We start from the raw sequence: 17,460 nt of genomic DNA, 5'->3' as shown, positions 1-17,460 counted from the left end.
CCAAAACTTTAGATTTACTCTTAAGAAAATATACCCATGTCCTTCTACTAAAATCATCAATAAATGAAACATAATGTGTAGATTGTTCAATAGAAGGAACATCTACATGACCAAACACATCAGAATAAATAAGATCCAACACACCACAAGATTTATATGAACTCAAATAAAATTGAATGTGGTTTTGTTTTCCATAAATGCAATGCTCACATAAATAAAAATTGATATTACAATCATTCAAATCTTCAACAAGGTTTGTATTTTTTAAGGTCCTTAGACCCTTTTCTCCAATGTGGCCCAACCTTGCTTCAAAATAAAGAGCACCTTCAAGTACCCAAAAGCCATGTTCATTTACTAAAGATGAAATCCTCAAATCTTTTGAAGAAGTATCCACAAATTTGTTTTTCATGGAAGTGTTATTACACTGAACACTATATGCATATACCTTATACAATGTGCAAAATATGACACCTCTAGCAATCACCATAGCACCCTTCACTATTTTACATCCTCCATCAAAAAATACTAATTGCAATCTCACATCTATTAGTTTGCTCATAGGCAATAGACTTCAAGCTAGTCCAGGGATATGCAACACACCACTAATCCTTTTTGCTCTACCATCAGGAAACCTGATTCTAACGTTACCATGAAAAACAATATCTAAATGAGAATCATCACCCAAGTACACCTTACCTCCATTCAATTCTTCATATTCAAAAAACAATCTCTATTGTAAGTCATATGAAAAAATGCACCTAATTCAATTAACCATGCATCATTACCTACATGAGTGGCCAAAGCTACAATGAATGCATCACCATCTTCCTTCTCAAAGTCAAAATCAAAATCAAACCTCTTCTTTTCTTCTTTGCAATCCTTACAAATGTGTCCTAATTTGTTGCGATTCCAGCAATTGACTTTAGAATTTCCAAGAAATTTGAATCTCACTCTAGACTTGGATTTGTCATCTTCTCATTCTTCTTGTTGTTTTCCTTAGGTCTTCCACAAACATTTAGGGTTTCCTTCAAACTAATGAATACCTTACTCTGCACCTCTTCACTAGGTAAGGCACCCACCACATCTTCAGACTCCAAAATAATAGAAGTACAACCAGTAGCCATAACAAGAGAATCCCACAAATCAGGCAAAGAACAAAGAAAGATCTGACATTTCTCCTCCTCCTTCATCTTGACACCAATATATGTCAATTGAGCCACCAACATATTGAATTCTTCTAAGTGGTCTATAATCCATCCACCCTCTTCCATTATCAAATTATAATTTGTATCGAACACTACCAGAAGTTGAGAGGGGGGGTGAATCAGCATTCACAAAAACTTGAGAATATTAAGTTATTTGATCAACATCAATTATCCCAAAACTTGTGCATGAAAGTAAACAACTCAAACATCCAAACACTCTCACAAGAACATTAAGATTTTTACGTGGAAAACCCAAGCAAGGAAAAACCATGGTGAGATTCAACTCACAATATATAATATCTATTTTACAATGAACAAGGCTTCTTGCTAAAAAAGAGCTTACTTCTTTGGACTTGTAGTGCACAACCTCAAGCAAGATACAAAAGAGGACTTGCTCAGCTGAATATCACTTCTTCAGGGAAAGATACAAAACTACTCTTACAATACAATAGAAATACTAGATCAAACTATATACAAATAACATTTGTTAGAATCTAGATAACAATTCACTATGTGTACTCAATACATCCCTAAGTCTTCAAACAACTTTCACATCCACCACTTTCATATCATCTCACACCATAATCTAATACAACCAATTTGCTTAATATATATCAATCATATGCAAAATAAACTTCACTAGGTCAGCCAAAAGAATATGAAAAGTATACATAGCGTCGAACCAAAAATACATCATTTAGAAAATATAAGAATGTGTGAGAGCTCACACCAAGTCAGCACACCTTCCAAATAACACCAAAAACCTTTATGCACAACCGCTCATACCAATATGCACAAACTGGTGCAACACTTGATATGTTAACCACATATTGTCTTATTTTGGACCATCCCAAAAGAACAACAACATCTTGATTTGCAACATAGTCACAATTAGAAAAGTAATTCAAATGGATGACATTATCATCAAAGATATATTCGACACAAACATTCATTCTAAACCACAATAAGTTTCACCAGAGCATACGTAAAAGAGAATAGAATTACTTCTAGACCAAATGAGGAATGCCAAACTTCCAGAAACATATAAATCATCACCTTACTACATTTTATCAATATAACATGAATCCACAATCATTTGTGTAACATAGAAACATAAAAATAGATATTCGGACCAATAACCCGATACACCATGTAGTAGTTGAACATATATTCATATATCTGGATCACTAGCTACAAAGGTTTGACATCAATGACAACAATGACATCCATATGAGCAGCAAATTCTTCCTTAAGAAAATCTAATTCATCTCACCAAGCTTTTGGCTTGATACATCTCACCAAGCTTATCCCATAGCTTCTTTGCAGAGGTCTCTTCATGTACATTGATTAAAACAGAGTCTACTAAGCACAATCTAATTAGACCCTTAGCTTTACAATCCATAACATCATACTGAGCAACCGTATTAAGATCTTAAGGTCTTGAGACATTTGCATCAACAACATCCCATAGATCTCAATCTATTAGTAGATTCTCCATCTTCAACTTCCATATCTCAAAATTATTTCCAGAAAAGTTCTCCACCTCTATTCTCCCTGATGAACTTAACCTTAACCAAAACATAGATCTCGTGCAAAACCCAAGATATTATACAAATAGAGTTCATTGTTTCAAAATTATCATAATTAATATTTTTAATTACTAAACTAAATGTCCTTATCTACTTGATATTTACTTTTCTAAATTAACTTATATGATTACTTACACTCATAATCCGTAATATAAATTTATATATAGGGTTCTTCCCACAGTGTGTTGGTTAAGTGGTGGTCTTGTTATTGACCACCAAGTTTCAAACCCTTGCTAGGTCATTGTGGTCGTGCCTTCGCTGATCCAATATACTCACAGGTTTGAATCCTAGCTTTGTTAAATGGAGATAAGGTCTCACATTTGTGACCTCACTGATTCATAGATCCGAATCAAAAACATTTCAAACGATACCAAAAGATGTATCGTATTAACATCACATATAATTTGATTAACTTTATTTTTTCTCATGATTACAAATATAATTTTCAAAAGAAAAAAAATAATTAAAAAAAAAGCAATGCACAATCTCCTATATTCCCACCATCCTACCATATTACAACAAAATTTCAACCCATACAAGTAATCAAATTTAGTCTTGATAAGAATTGTTTTTTGATTAGTAGCTTTTATGACTTAAAAGCAAACTTTATAAGTGTGCCTTTCACATGGTCCCAAGCTTTCAATTCCACTCATTTATCAAAAATCAAAAACCTTATCACTCCACCTCACCTAATCACTCGCCAATGTTTTCTCCACCTCCAAAATCAAAAAACACCAACTCAAAACTTCTAGGTTCTTCTAATGTTTTCTAATTTTCAATATTAAAATTATATTAGCAATAAACACTCATTTTGATTGAGTAATACCCTGGATCTTCTTCTCTAACATGGGATATAATTCACATGTCTCCCTCATGGGGATATATACAATAAATATATGTTTGGCTCCACATACTCCAAGACAAAAATAAATGAAATGATAATCTTAAAGTCATGTTAGTTGGTGATCTATTAAAGAATTGACATGGTATATAAAAGGTAGATGTGAGTTGTCAAATAACTTTCACAAACACCAAAATACATAAAGTGAAAGGGCCCAAACCCTAATTTTGGACCCACTTTTCATTGAGTTGGTGTAGCCGTTATATCAAGTGGCGTGGAAGAAACAAACAAACAATTAACAAGCTTCTTTCCTCGCCTAACTTTGAACACAAGTATTTTATTCAAGACCACACACGCCTATGTCTTGAAAATGGCATTGAAGTTATCTCATTCATTAATTAGGGTTTTCTTTGAAAACTCAACACTAAGCACCACTTACAAACTGTTAATAATACTTTTATAAACATTATGTCTATTTTAGTGATGGAGTGTGTATATATATATATATCTTTGTATATTTATTTATTTATCATTTATTTATGTATGTATATCTAGTTAATTGCTTGTCTTTTAGATCTAATTATCATTTCACTTTCAAATGTTTTAGTGGTCACAAATTTGTTCTTTTCTAATTGAAATCAAAATTCATATGGTTACATTTGTAACTTTGTCACATATTACCACAACTTGATATGTAGACAAACTCTTCCTCAAGAACTTTCTCCAAGTAAGTTGTTTTGGGGTTTGGTTTGACTAAATATATTATTGCAAACTTAATGAGACAAACCATATTTCTTCATATGGTGACATTTGTAACTTTATCACATATTACCGCAACTTGATATGTAGACAAACTCTTCCTCAAGAACTTTCTCCAAGTAATTTGTTTTGGGGTTTGGTTTGACTAAGAATATTATTGCAAATTCAATGAGACGAGCCATCTTTCTTCATATGGTGACATTTGCAACTTTATCACATATTACCACAACTTGATATGTAGACAAACTCTTCCTCAAGAACTTTCTCCAAGTAAGTTGTTTTGGGGTTTGGTTTGACTAAGAATATTATTGCAAATTCGATGAGACAAACTATCTTTTTTCATATTTGGAAAAGTAGACGTTTAGCTATTTTTTCTAATCAAATTACTTGTCAGGAAGTGGAAATGTACAATTTTACTATGACTTTATGTTACAATTTCTTTTTTTTGTGCTCACAGTTGGAGAAGAAAGACTCCTACAACACGTTTTTGGAAAAGATTAAGTATCAATTCGTTCATATGCATGCTTATGATATTCTATGTTCAAGACAGCTTCAAAGACTCTTCAAATTCCACATGTAATGCTTCAACATCTTTTTAGTCATTTGCATTCTACTTTGGGCTAGTTGGCTTATTATGTATGTTGTAAGGTTCTTGTTTAGCCACTAATTATGATGTTGCAATTCTTTTGACTATGGCTATCTAAGTAAGTATTAGACAGTTGTTGTAATGTTTATATTGTAGTCATGTTGGTCAGATTTCTTTTCTTTCATTTTCTGCAGTTCGGTTTGAACTCCTCATTATTATTTTATTAATCTTGTATCTTGTTTTGATCAATAAAAAAAATAAACAAAATATCACCCAACTTAAAATAAGAGATACCCATCATATCATATCTAATGGTCATATCAATATTTCACTTTAAAATAATTTAGAGGTCACAAATTTATTCATTTCTAATTGAAATCAAGATTCATATGGTAATGTTTGTAACTTTTCCACATATCACTACAACTCAACATGTATACAAACTCTTCCTCAAGGACCTTCTATGAGTAAATATCACCCAGGTTCAAACAAGAGATACTCATCATATCATATCTACACCATTATGATGACCCACATCTCTACATCACTAATAGACCCATAGTTACCCCACTTAGTCTAGCCACTTCTATAACCCATACCATATCCCATACTCTAAATACCCTTTAGTATCTTTCATCTCCAATTCATGTATCTAAAACCATTGCTTCATCCACCCTCTCGATTCCCTTTCACTACTTAATGGTTCACATTTAGTCACTGTTCCTTCCTCTACCTTAGATGTACATGGATGCAAAGCCCAATGATAGTGATGAATTTTTGGATGTTAGATATGTGTCATTATCTTATGAGATTAGGACATGTTCATTGACTGAGTTTTTGGGAACCACAATTTTCATGTACAATGATAATGGTGATCTTCATACATATCTTAGAACTTAAAAAGTGACCTTCATACATATCTTAGAACTTAAAAGGTTGCATGTGTGTACTTTATTTATGAGGGTAAGTTGTTATCTCTACACACTTTGAAATGTTTTTTAAGTGAGTGGTTCTTTTTATTTCCTCAGGGGTCTATTCTTTTTTTCTATGAGCTCACTAAAGTGTTTTTAAAGAATTTTAAAGTTGATGTGGGCCTTAGAATTACTATTGCTAATTTATTTGAGTGTTCCTAGGGATCTAATAAATACAATAGTGATCTAATCTAAGTTGATTAATCCTTTACATGACAATGAACTGCAAAATATCTTTATTGAGGGATTATCAAACCAATTTAAGACCATCTATGTTTAAATATTTTTTCTTATTTTATGGACTTACGTACTTGAAAGTTGAAAATACATAATATAATTTACAATAAAATATGCCTTTAAATATGGATTGTCAAGTCAACATGCTTCCTACCTTCTAAGTATCAAACGTCAAATGATATGGCAAAGTTTGGTGATTTCAAGGAAAATGTGAGTCGAGCGATAATAGTTCTTATTTATCTTTTTTTTAAAGAAATGCTCCTAGAAAGTTCACTAAGCTTCAAGAATCCATAGATGATGCACTTCAAATTTTGTTGAGTTTCAATATAGTTACACTCCTCCTCATTTATATATTGGACACCTCTTAACCACTTCTTAATTCACATAATTATCAAAGTCAAAGTGCATTAGACACAATATTATTTCATTTTCAAACACAGGGTACAAGATCTCATTCGCAACACTACAATCAAAGTATAAGGGGGTAATGATAATGCATATTCATTGGTTCCTTGCCCTAGAATATAATTTAATATAAATCTCATTCACATAGTGTTGAAATGCATGGTAATGTAGATCATGAGGATAAGATTTTTTGTGGAAAATGTTTAGTCTAATGCTAAATCTTTGTGAAGGGTACTCCCCTTACAAACCCAAACAAGCAAAAACAATACAGAAATGGATAGAAAAAAAAAGAAAAAAAAAAGAAAGAAACACTTGCTTTCTATTATCCCAATGAAATGAAATTAGAACATTCAAAAAATGGCATGCTATAGCCACATGAGCTTTCTCATTATAATAATCTGCAAGTCAAAGCCACGATCCTCACTATTGAATCTGTGTCTTGAAACCCTCCCATTTTTCTTCTTTATCCAAAAGTTTTAATTGCCCTAGAACATTCTAGAAAGTATATTCTCATTTGAGTGCCATATGTCCAACCATCCATTTTCCCACTCAAGAAGATATTTTGATTTTTTTGTATTTTGGTGGTACAACTTCTCGAGGTCATAACTTTTGATCCAACCTTTCGATTTTCAACTATAATATCATTGGAAATCTTTCAAAATGACGCCACTCCACAAAATAAGATCATTGAAGAACATTTTGGTTTTCAACAAATTTTCAAGTTCATCTAAAGCCTCTAAGTGCCTCAAATTTGACTTTGAACATTTTTAAAAAGGTTTTGAAAAATGAAAATATTAATATCTCACAAATGACAAATGATATTGAAGTGATTCTTCACCACTAGATTTATTTCACTAGTTTTGAGGTTCGTTTCCATATGTGCTTAAATGTCAGCTTACTGAAAAAATAGTAACCATGCCAGCTTTAGCCCTTATTGAAAAAATAAACAATATTTTTCGGTGATGCAAGATTGATTTTACACCCTACATGCTCTTGCATCAATCTTATCCTCCTCCTTTGGATCCACTAATTACATTCTCTAATGAGGAAATCCCACAAAATAACTATTATGCACCATAATACATCAAATTATACACGGAAAAATGAGAAATTCAAGATGTTTGAATTGATCCTACTAATTGATATAAAATATGCTTAAAATATTTATTAGTTGCTCTAAAGATGAAACCAAGATCATACACACATTTGTATGTTTATTTAAAGATGAAAATTGGAATTCTACAAGTAACACTTTAGGTTGTTTCATCTTGCCACTAAATTTGGATCTAAGATAGCGCAATTTTTATGCTAGAATAACCCCAATATGTATCAATTCTCTATTTTAATTGAAAATATAATTAAACATTCAAAATTTGTTTCTTCCACAATATATCAATCTATTAATTTTTTTCATGAAGAAAAAGTTGTAAGAATAAAGAGATATACATCTAAACCAATAATAGTCATTTCACATTGGACACATATATTCCAACTCCAAAAGAAACTCCATAAGAAGAAGGTATTCATAAAATATTTCAAGATAAGTTTCAAGAACAATAAAAAGGAAACAATAACTAAAGGAAAATGAATCTCAAGTTGAACATCATATACTATGTAATAGGAATTAAAAAAGACAAAGAAAGAAGACATCAAACAAGAGTCAAAGAAAGGAATAACAATAACAATAACAATAACAATTTTAGGATAATTGTAATTTAATAATTGATGAGTTTAAGGTGGTGGTATCTGTGTCGACTTGAATTTCATCATCAAAATACTACTTGTAACATGCTAGTTTCACAAAATACAAAGGAAATGCTACAAGAAATCCAAACTCAATCAATGAAACTACATGAAATTGATATTAAAATAAAAACACTATTTTTACTTTCATGATTTAAGTCTCATTGTGTCCTAACTACACTGTTCCTGGTTGCAGATGATGTGCTCTCAGACAAGCACTGATAGCTTCCAAGATGACATATGAAGAATGGACTGATAACCGATAGTTAACTGATACTATGATATGAAATGCTAAATGATTATGATAAATTGCTAATTGCTATTTGCTATTTGCTTCAAGATTAAAACTCACGAATTCATAAGTTTTCACAAATTGTTAACTTGAAAACTCACTTGAAGACTCACTCTTTCTCAACTCAAACTCCCACTTTTATAGACTTTGAGAGGATAAGATGATGTGGCCTAGATCAACGGTCATGATCAGATCTACAGATTTTGGATGGTTGTGAACAAAGGTGAAGGTTGAGAGAAAGGGGGGAGGAGAAGACAAGTGTCACTCATCTCACCTTGACTAGGTTATTGACTGAGGGAATCTAGGGATTGTTGGAGAAAATTTAGGCATGAGTGAACAAGTGAACTCAAGTCCTTCCTAAGATGTAGGGATGTTGGAGAGAATATAGAAGAAGGTTAAGAAATATGTCCACGTACACAATATTTCATTTATTTTGGAGGTTGAAGATAAGTGGCTAATAAATGATTTATTTATTTTAATTTTGTTGAATTAATTTAGCCACATGATGGATGAGTTGGCAAAGGAAAGATGAAGTGGAGATGGAAAGCTGGGTGGAAATGAAAATAAATAATTTTTAGAAATCATTTAATAATTGAGACTATAGGGTAGAAGAATAACCATTAAATATTAGATATTTAAATGATTGAGGAATAATTAAATATTAGATGTTTAATTAATTGATTGGAGGAAAAGGATAAATGAATTAATCAATAAAATGCTCCAATTAAATTAATTAATAGAAAGATATGAAATGAATTAAATAAATTAATCTTGTCAAATTAACTATTGATAGAAGAATAATTATTAAATAAATATTTAAATATTTATTTAATTGCTCATAGCCATTTTTATGTGTATACATTTTGCCCCTCTTTGAAATGATGTTGAGACAACATTGTTTCAAAGATTAAATCAAGTCTCGATAGTGTGCCCGATGGAGATAAAAATCATGATTGTGTGCCCCCTCGCGAGATTGATCGTGAAATTGTTGAAAATTTTGGATAAGCGATTGATCTCATGATAATTGAAAAGGTCCTCCAATTAAATTCATTTGTGAAAAATAAATAAAATTGCCCCATTTAAAATCATTAATTACCCTTTCAAATGGTAATTATAAAATTAAACCAAAGGTAATTTTTAATTTCATTTGCATCCTTGTCAGCTTGTGAAGAGAATTGTCTTTGGTGAGGTGGTGAAATGGTGATTCCATTTGAGAACCATCGATTTGAGTGTGTTTGACAATATTAGCGGCCGCCTGACTATGGTTATCCAGTATGTACCTTATCCCGAGCTATTTTGCAACTTGTCATACGATTTTCTTTGTTTTTCAGCGCGTGTGAGGCTATTTTGATTTTTTTTAATTTTCGGCTTTATGATTTAATGCTTTTGATTTTCATGTTAGCGCTTTTGCATTGGATGTTAACGCTTTTGATTGTTTTAGTGCATTCGTTTGGTTTGTTCACTCCTTTGTGATTTATGTTAGCGCTTTTGTTAAGTTAGCACTTATGCTTTGAGTGTTTGCACATATGTTAAAAAGGGTAGCCCATATGACTGTTTCACGCTTTTGTTCCAAGGGTTAGCACTTTTGCGAAAAAGGTTCACGCATATGTGTGTTTCAATGCCTGTGTTTAATAGAATAGCACTTTTGTTAAAAAGATTAGAGCATTTGTTTCAGATGAATAGATTGATGCATTTTGATGCGCAATTGTGATTGATAGGTATTCGATTGATGTCTTGATTGATAGAAATTTGATAATGTTGATTGATAGGATAAACGATTGATTGGTTTGATTTGATTTGATAAATTGATATATTAGCTCTAAGAAACCCATGCAGTATCTGATAAAGAGCATTGCAGAGTTTGATTGAACTCATTTGATTGATACAAAAATATGATTGATAGCTTTAGATTGATTTGATAGCCTGATTTGCTTCATTTCAAAAGATGTACCAATTGTTGATGTGAGAGATTAGTGATCTCTTTGATTTGATAGATAGATGAGTGATGATTGATAAAGAGAAAATTCTCTTGTTAAACAGGAGAAACTCGATGTTCTCCAGTGTTAGGAGAAATTCCTGGTTATACACCACTTAGTGCCAGAGCTTACATAGGTTGAGATTAGACACAGATGTTTGTGGATTATGCCACTTGTTATATATGTTTGATATTACCCATAATAGGGGATTATTGACTGCCTTAGAAGAGAGATGGCATAGTGAGCATAACACTTTCCACCTGCCCACTAGTGAGATTAGTGTGACGCTCGAGGATGTCTACAGGATTCTTCACATCCCCATGACTGGTGAGTTAGTCTAGTATGATTTTTCAGGATCGTGGAGGGACAGAGACTTGTAGAGCCATGTTTGGTGATGAGAGAATTTCTAGAGGAGAGATCTGATGGGAAGATATGATTATGTACTACAAGACTCTCCCAGTGATTCTTGCAGGTTTGATTGGGGGATTCATCTGTCCAGATAGGAGATCTCGAGGTTTTGTTGTTGGTTGGGGTGAGATTCTTCAGAGCATGATGCAGCATCAGACTTGATATGTGTGGGGTGTTTGTATGCTCATTCATTTGTATCATGATCTCCATCAGGTTGTTTTCGATGAGAGTGCTAGCTTGTTGATAGGATGCACACTTTTATAGATCTGGTGTTGGGAGCACATTTCTATTACTCGGCCTATTCATCATAGAGTTTGTGGTGAGAGGCAACCGTATGTCTATTTATATGCAGGTATTCTTACTCAGCATAAGCTGGGTAAGATGGAGTATTGGCCTTAGGTTCTAGATTTATTGGATAGTGTTATTTGGAGACCTTATATCGACTATGAGCCATGGATGGATGATGCACGAACATTATCATATATTATGCAAAGTAGATATCTCATCGATTGGACTCCATACAATATTGAGCGGCAGTTGATTAGTTGCATTTTTAGACAATTTGGTATCATTCAACACATGCCTACTGGTGTCATGATATATGCACAATGGTACAAGGATAGGCGAGATTCGGGACCGTCTTTGTCTTTTGAGATAGCAAGTGCAAATTTTCTAGCTACTCCTAGGGTGGGTTATGATTTGAGATTACACATTCTAGATCTTGGGGTTACTATGGCTTATGCTAAGTACATGCTTGCACACCTGTTTCCTCGTATTACCGATCCTGTAGATCCTCCTCCTAGCTCAGGAGATGAGGATGACGATTCAGATGATCCCATCATTAGGAGACGGAGATAGAGACAAGAGCTTAGAGTTGCTTAGGAGGTCAAAGGTAATGGAGATGAGGGAGGAGATGGAGGCAGAGGCGGTAGGAGACCTAGATGGAGAGGAGGTTGATTGAGAGTCCATGGAGGACCTTTTGGGCTGGTTGGCAGGATTGGGAGACCACTTCCCATGGGTGGGAGAGATGCAAGATGGATTGGGAGGGATACTGGCAGGGTAGGTATGAGATCAGTGAGAGGATTAACCTCTACAAGAGGAGGCAGGATTACCAGACTAGATGGGGGTTGCAGGAGGCATTGATTTTGATCAGATTCAGCCAGACCCTAGGGTTATTGTAGCTCATGGTGGAGAGGATGAGGATCCAAAGGATCATGTTCCTCTTATTAGACGATGGGCTCTGAGAGCTACTCGGGCTGAGATTCCAGCAGGTGGTTAGGGAGGTGGAGATGAGGGGATTGGGGGTCATGTTCCTCAGCAGGATACCTTGGAGAGTCTTAGAACACAGATAGAGAAACTTAGAGTATAGGTACAATCACTCATGATAGAGAGAGACAGAGCTGTTAGGAGACATCAGGATACTTGGGGTCTCCTTGATCACATTCATCAAGTTGGATCGGGCACTCTCTCAACTAATATCGTTAGAGAACTATTTTGGGTCAGGAAGGAGACATCACACTAGTGATGATTTTATATGAGGATTTAGTCGTACAGAGCCAGAGAGTAGGTAGCTATCATACCACTGTGAGGATGGATACTAGCAACGGTGGAGTCATGGGACCTCCTCGGAGGTGTGGTGATTGTGTGATACAAGCATCTAGAGGATCTTCTCGCCCACAACCATAGAGATGGACAAAATCAGGTGGTAGTGGTACAAGACAGCCTTGAATTGATTTATATTGATGAGGCACTTATATTTTTTATCCAATATCATTGTATACTTGGACATTTTATTGTTTTATGATGATTTATATGTAGACATGGACTCTATATGATGATGATCTTTTATTATGCATGTTACTCTATATGATAATGATCTATATGCATTGATTACATGGATGGTGTTCTTTTCTTTTCTTTTTATGATGATGATGTTCTATATGATGCAATGATGAATGAAATGAAGAATGATTTTGATTTTTTTGATGATCATGGATGCAAATGAAAATGATTATTAGCTTAAATGATGCAAATACAATGATCTATATGGGAATGCAAATGAATGAGTGATTTTATTTATTTTTAAATGCGAATGATGATGTAAATGCAAATGATCTACATGATATGTTTTTAATTTTTATAGGTAATGCTTCCAATGATTATGAATCTAAGTGCAAAAATGCAACTAAATGATCTTAATGAACTTCAATGATAATGCAAATAATAGTGATGATACACTACATGATTTATGAAATGCACTTAATGGAATGCAAACTAATGCAATGATTTAATGAAACTAAATGAAATGGATGATGATTAAAATGATTTTAAAGATGAGTGAACCTTCAATGATCAAATACAAATTTGTTTTTGTTTGTCCAAGTATACTCAATCTTTATTTATGACCGTTGATTTATGAATGAAATGAAATGCTTATAATGCAATTGAATAACGAATGTTTATAATGCAGATGAATAATGAGCTAATCTAAAAAATGATCTAACCAAAAATAATACTGCCATTCTTCATATGCTTCTCTTGTAATAGGGCTTGATTTCATTATTGAGCTTTAAAATGTTGTAAGAAAATACAAGTAACTTGACATAAAGATTCAAGCTAACCTGTGTATTTCTTACATGTATTTTGATATAGCAAGTTAATACAAGAAACTTGATACAATGAATCAAGTTAACCTGAGTATTTCTTATAGAACAGACAAGGATTATCCCCTTTCATGCATGACTTAGAGCATCCTTCTTGATCTTTTGTTGATCATATCCTTAGACAAGTACATACCTTAATAAGAGATAAACCACAGACAACAATCAAAGAAAATAATCATGCCCCATCATAGCTTCTCTAGTCATGGACATCCTTGAGTCACATAGAGTACATGATTAGCAATAAAATCAAGATATAAACACTGAATCTTGTATGTCATTCACATGTTCTCATGGTCATTAACTGATATAATCATCTTGATGAATGATCATTGATAATCTATTATTACTTGCTGGTTAAATCTTTGTATCCTGAGTTTCACGATTCAATTGTTACAAAATGCCTTGATCTTTGTTGCTTTGTTACTCATTATCTATTTCAAAATTCTAGGTGTTTTTGGTTTTTCTAAGTTTCTGAATGTTTTGGATTTTCAAAGTTTCAAAAGATCACCTTAGCAAAAGGAAATAGGATTTTGCCCCTAGCGGAAACAAAACTTTATTATGGATGTACGAATAATGATCAAGATCCAAACCATGGTGGGATAAAATGCAGATTGATTAATTTTGATAAAATCTAAGACAGTGACTACGACAAGTATGTCAAACATTGATAATTGTTGGTAAGCTGCATATTTCCTATTAATGGTTCAGAGCAATGGATGCGAAAGATGAAAAATGGATGAGCTACGATAGATGGAAGCGGAAGATTCGATATGATGGAATGGATAGGTGCACAAAGGGATCTCATAGATGGAATAACATAGCTTTTATATAGCCCCTGTTTATCGGGTTTTCATTGTCTAAATTTATTGCATTTTATTTATTTATTTTTTTATGCTTTTTAGGGATTTTCTGCTCTTCTGATTTTTACTGATTTCTTCATGACTTTATATTCTTTTTATTGTTTTTTCCAAGACTTTATATCTTAAGCATAGAATTCCTTGAGATGGATAGAATTGATAGGTTCATCAAACCAATCACTTTCAGGGGTAGATAACTTGTATGCTCATGAGCCATATGCTGCTACTATGACAAAAGGACCTAGCCAATTTGGTTCAAATATACCTTTCTTTTCTCGATCTTTCTGATTTATTGGATTCACCCTTAGAACTATATCTATGATCTGAAAAATGTGTGGCTTGACTCTATGATTATAACTTCTTTTCATTCTTTGTTGATATACCTTCAAATGATCTGTTGCATTTTGGTGACGTTCCTGGATCAGCTCAAGTTCTTGAAGTCTAGAGACTCGAGACCTTTCAAGGAAACTCCTAGAGAAGGTATCTCTACTTCTATTAGTAATATGGCTTCCGATCCATAGACTAAGCAATATGGAGTTTCCCCCGTTGGTGTGCGGATGCTGGTTCGGTATGCCCAAAGAGCGAGATTTAGCTGAATGTGCCAGTCTTTTCTAGCTTCATTGACTGTTTTCTTCAAGATTTTCAAGATAGTCTTATTTGATGCCTCAGCTTGACCATTTTCTTGTGGATAATATGGAGTAGAAAACCTATGTTGTATATGGAATTGCTCACATAGTTCCTTTACATCTTGATTCTTAAATGGTTGTCAATTATCAGTTATAATGGTCGTCCATTATTAGTGATAATTGTCATAGGAACTCCATAGTGACAGATTATATAATTCAAGATGAATGATGATACTTGTTTTCCTGTCACTTTTGTCAAATGTACTACTTCAATCCATTTAGTAAAATATTCAGTATCAGTTAAAATGAACTTATGTCCATTAGAGGATGAAGGATTTATCTTACCTACCAAATCAAGGCCCCATTGAGAAAATGGCCATGATCCTACCATAGGATACAATTCTTGTGCTGGTGTGTGGATGAGATTCCCATGGATCTAGCATTGTTTACATTTCTTGGCATATGTGAATGAATCTCTCTCCATAGTAGGCCAATAGTAACCCATACGAAGAAGTTTCTTAGCCAGTGTTAATCCACTTGAGTGTGTGCCACAAATACCTGCATGAACTTCGTTAAGAACTTTCTCAAATTCTTCTTGTTCGAGACATCTCAATAAAGTGCTATCTAGACCTCACCTATATAAGGTATTGACAATAATAGTATAGAGGGATGACTGACGGATAAAATTTCTTCTTTGATTGTGGGATAGGTCAGAACGAAGGATATTCTCTTTTAAGTACTGATAAGTTTGGTTGTATAAGGATTGACTGGTTCTCGATATATGGCAAATCATGTAGGTATGTTGGGATTGAATGGTAGGGGTTAAGATATCTTCCACCAGGAATTCGTAAATTTGTTGATTCTCCTGATTCTGCAAGATAGATGCTATTGTAGCCATTGCATCTGTTGCTTTATTCTCATTTCTTGGGATCTGAGTGAATGATACTTCTTCAAAGTGATATTTAAACTCTTCTATCAACTATTTGTAGGGCATGAGCTTGTCATCCTTAGTTTGCTAATCATCATTTATTTGATTGATGGTAAGTTGTGAATCACCATAGACATGTAATTCCTTGATATTCCATTCAATAGCCATTTTGAGACCAATAGTAAAAGCTTCATATTCTATAGTATTGTTTGTGCATAGAAACCGTAGTCTATATAATTTTGGAGTTGTGTGTCCCTAAGGTGAGATGAACAAAATTCTTGCACCTGATCCATATATTGTATAAGAACCATCAAAGTACAACTCCCAAAATTTTGTACTTATTGTCAAAATGTCTGCATCGGGAAATTCAATATGTAATGGTATGTCATCTTGTAAGGGTGCTTCAGCTAATTGATCAGCAATGACCCGTCCTTTGATAGCTTTTCGATCAATATATTCTATATCAAACTCACTTAGTACCATAACCACTTTGCCAGTCTGCCTATCAAAGTTGACTTGTTCAGAAGATACTTTAGTGGATCTATCTTTTCTATCAGTTTCACAAAATGAGTCAGCATATAATGTCGCAGCTTCTGAGTTACAAATACAATTGCTAGGCATGTCTTCTCTATTGATGTATAATTCAATTCATAGACAACAAGTGTTCTACTGATGTAATACACTGCTCTTTCTTTTCCTTCTTCATCATGTTGTGCTAGGAGAGCTCCTAATGATACATTTGTTGCTGAGATATAAAGTAACAATGGTTTTCCTTTGATTGGTGATACAAGTATTGGAGGATTCATGAGAGATTCTTTGATTTGCATAAAAGCCTCTTTACACTTCTGATCCGATATGAAAGGAACATTCTTATGCAAAAGATGAGTGAATGGATGACATTTGTCTACTAATTGAGAGACAAATCTTCTGATTGATTGCAATCTTCCTTTTAAAGAATGCAATTGACTTATGTTCCTAGGTGACTCCATTTCCATGATAGCTTTGACTTTTTCTAGATCTAATTCAATTCCATGAGCTGATATAATAGACCCAAGAATTTTTCCAGAGGTTACTCCAAATGCAAATTTCTTTGGATTTAATCTTAACTAATATCTTTCAAGCCTATCAAAGATATTTCCCAAGATATTCAAATGTTCTTTTCTTGTATGAGATTTTGCAAGTATATCATCTACATAGTCTTCCATAAATGTATGCATCATATCATGGAAAATTGTTGTCATATCTCTTTGATAAGTTTCTCCTGCATTCTTAAGCCCAAATGACATAACATTCCAGCAGTAAGTACCTCATGCACAAGTGAATGTTGTCTTTTCTTGATCTTCAAGAGCGATTCTTATTTGATTGTATCCTAAG

Source organism: Cryptomeria japonica, chromosome 5, assembly GCF_030272615.1.
Source record: "Cryptomeria japonica chromosome 5, Sugi_1.0, whole genome shotgun sequence".
Taxonomy (NCBI): domain Eukaryota; kingdom Viridiplantae; phylum Streptophyta; class Pinopsida; order Cupressales; family Cupressaceae; genus Cryptomeria; species Cryptomeria japonica.
This window is presented reverse-complemented; position numbering follows the sequence as displayed.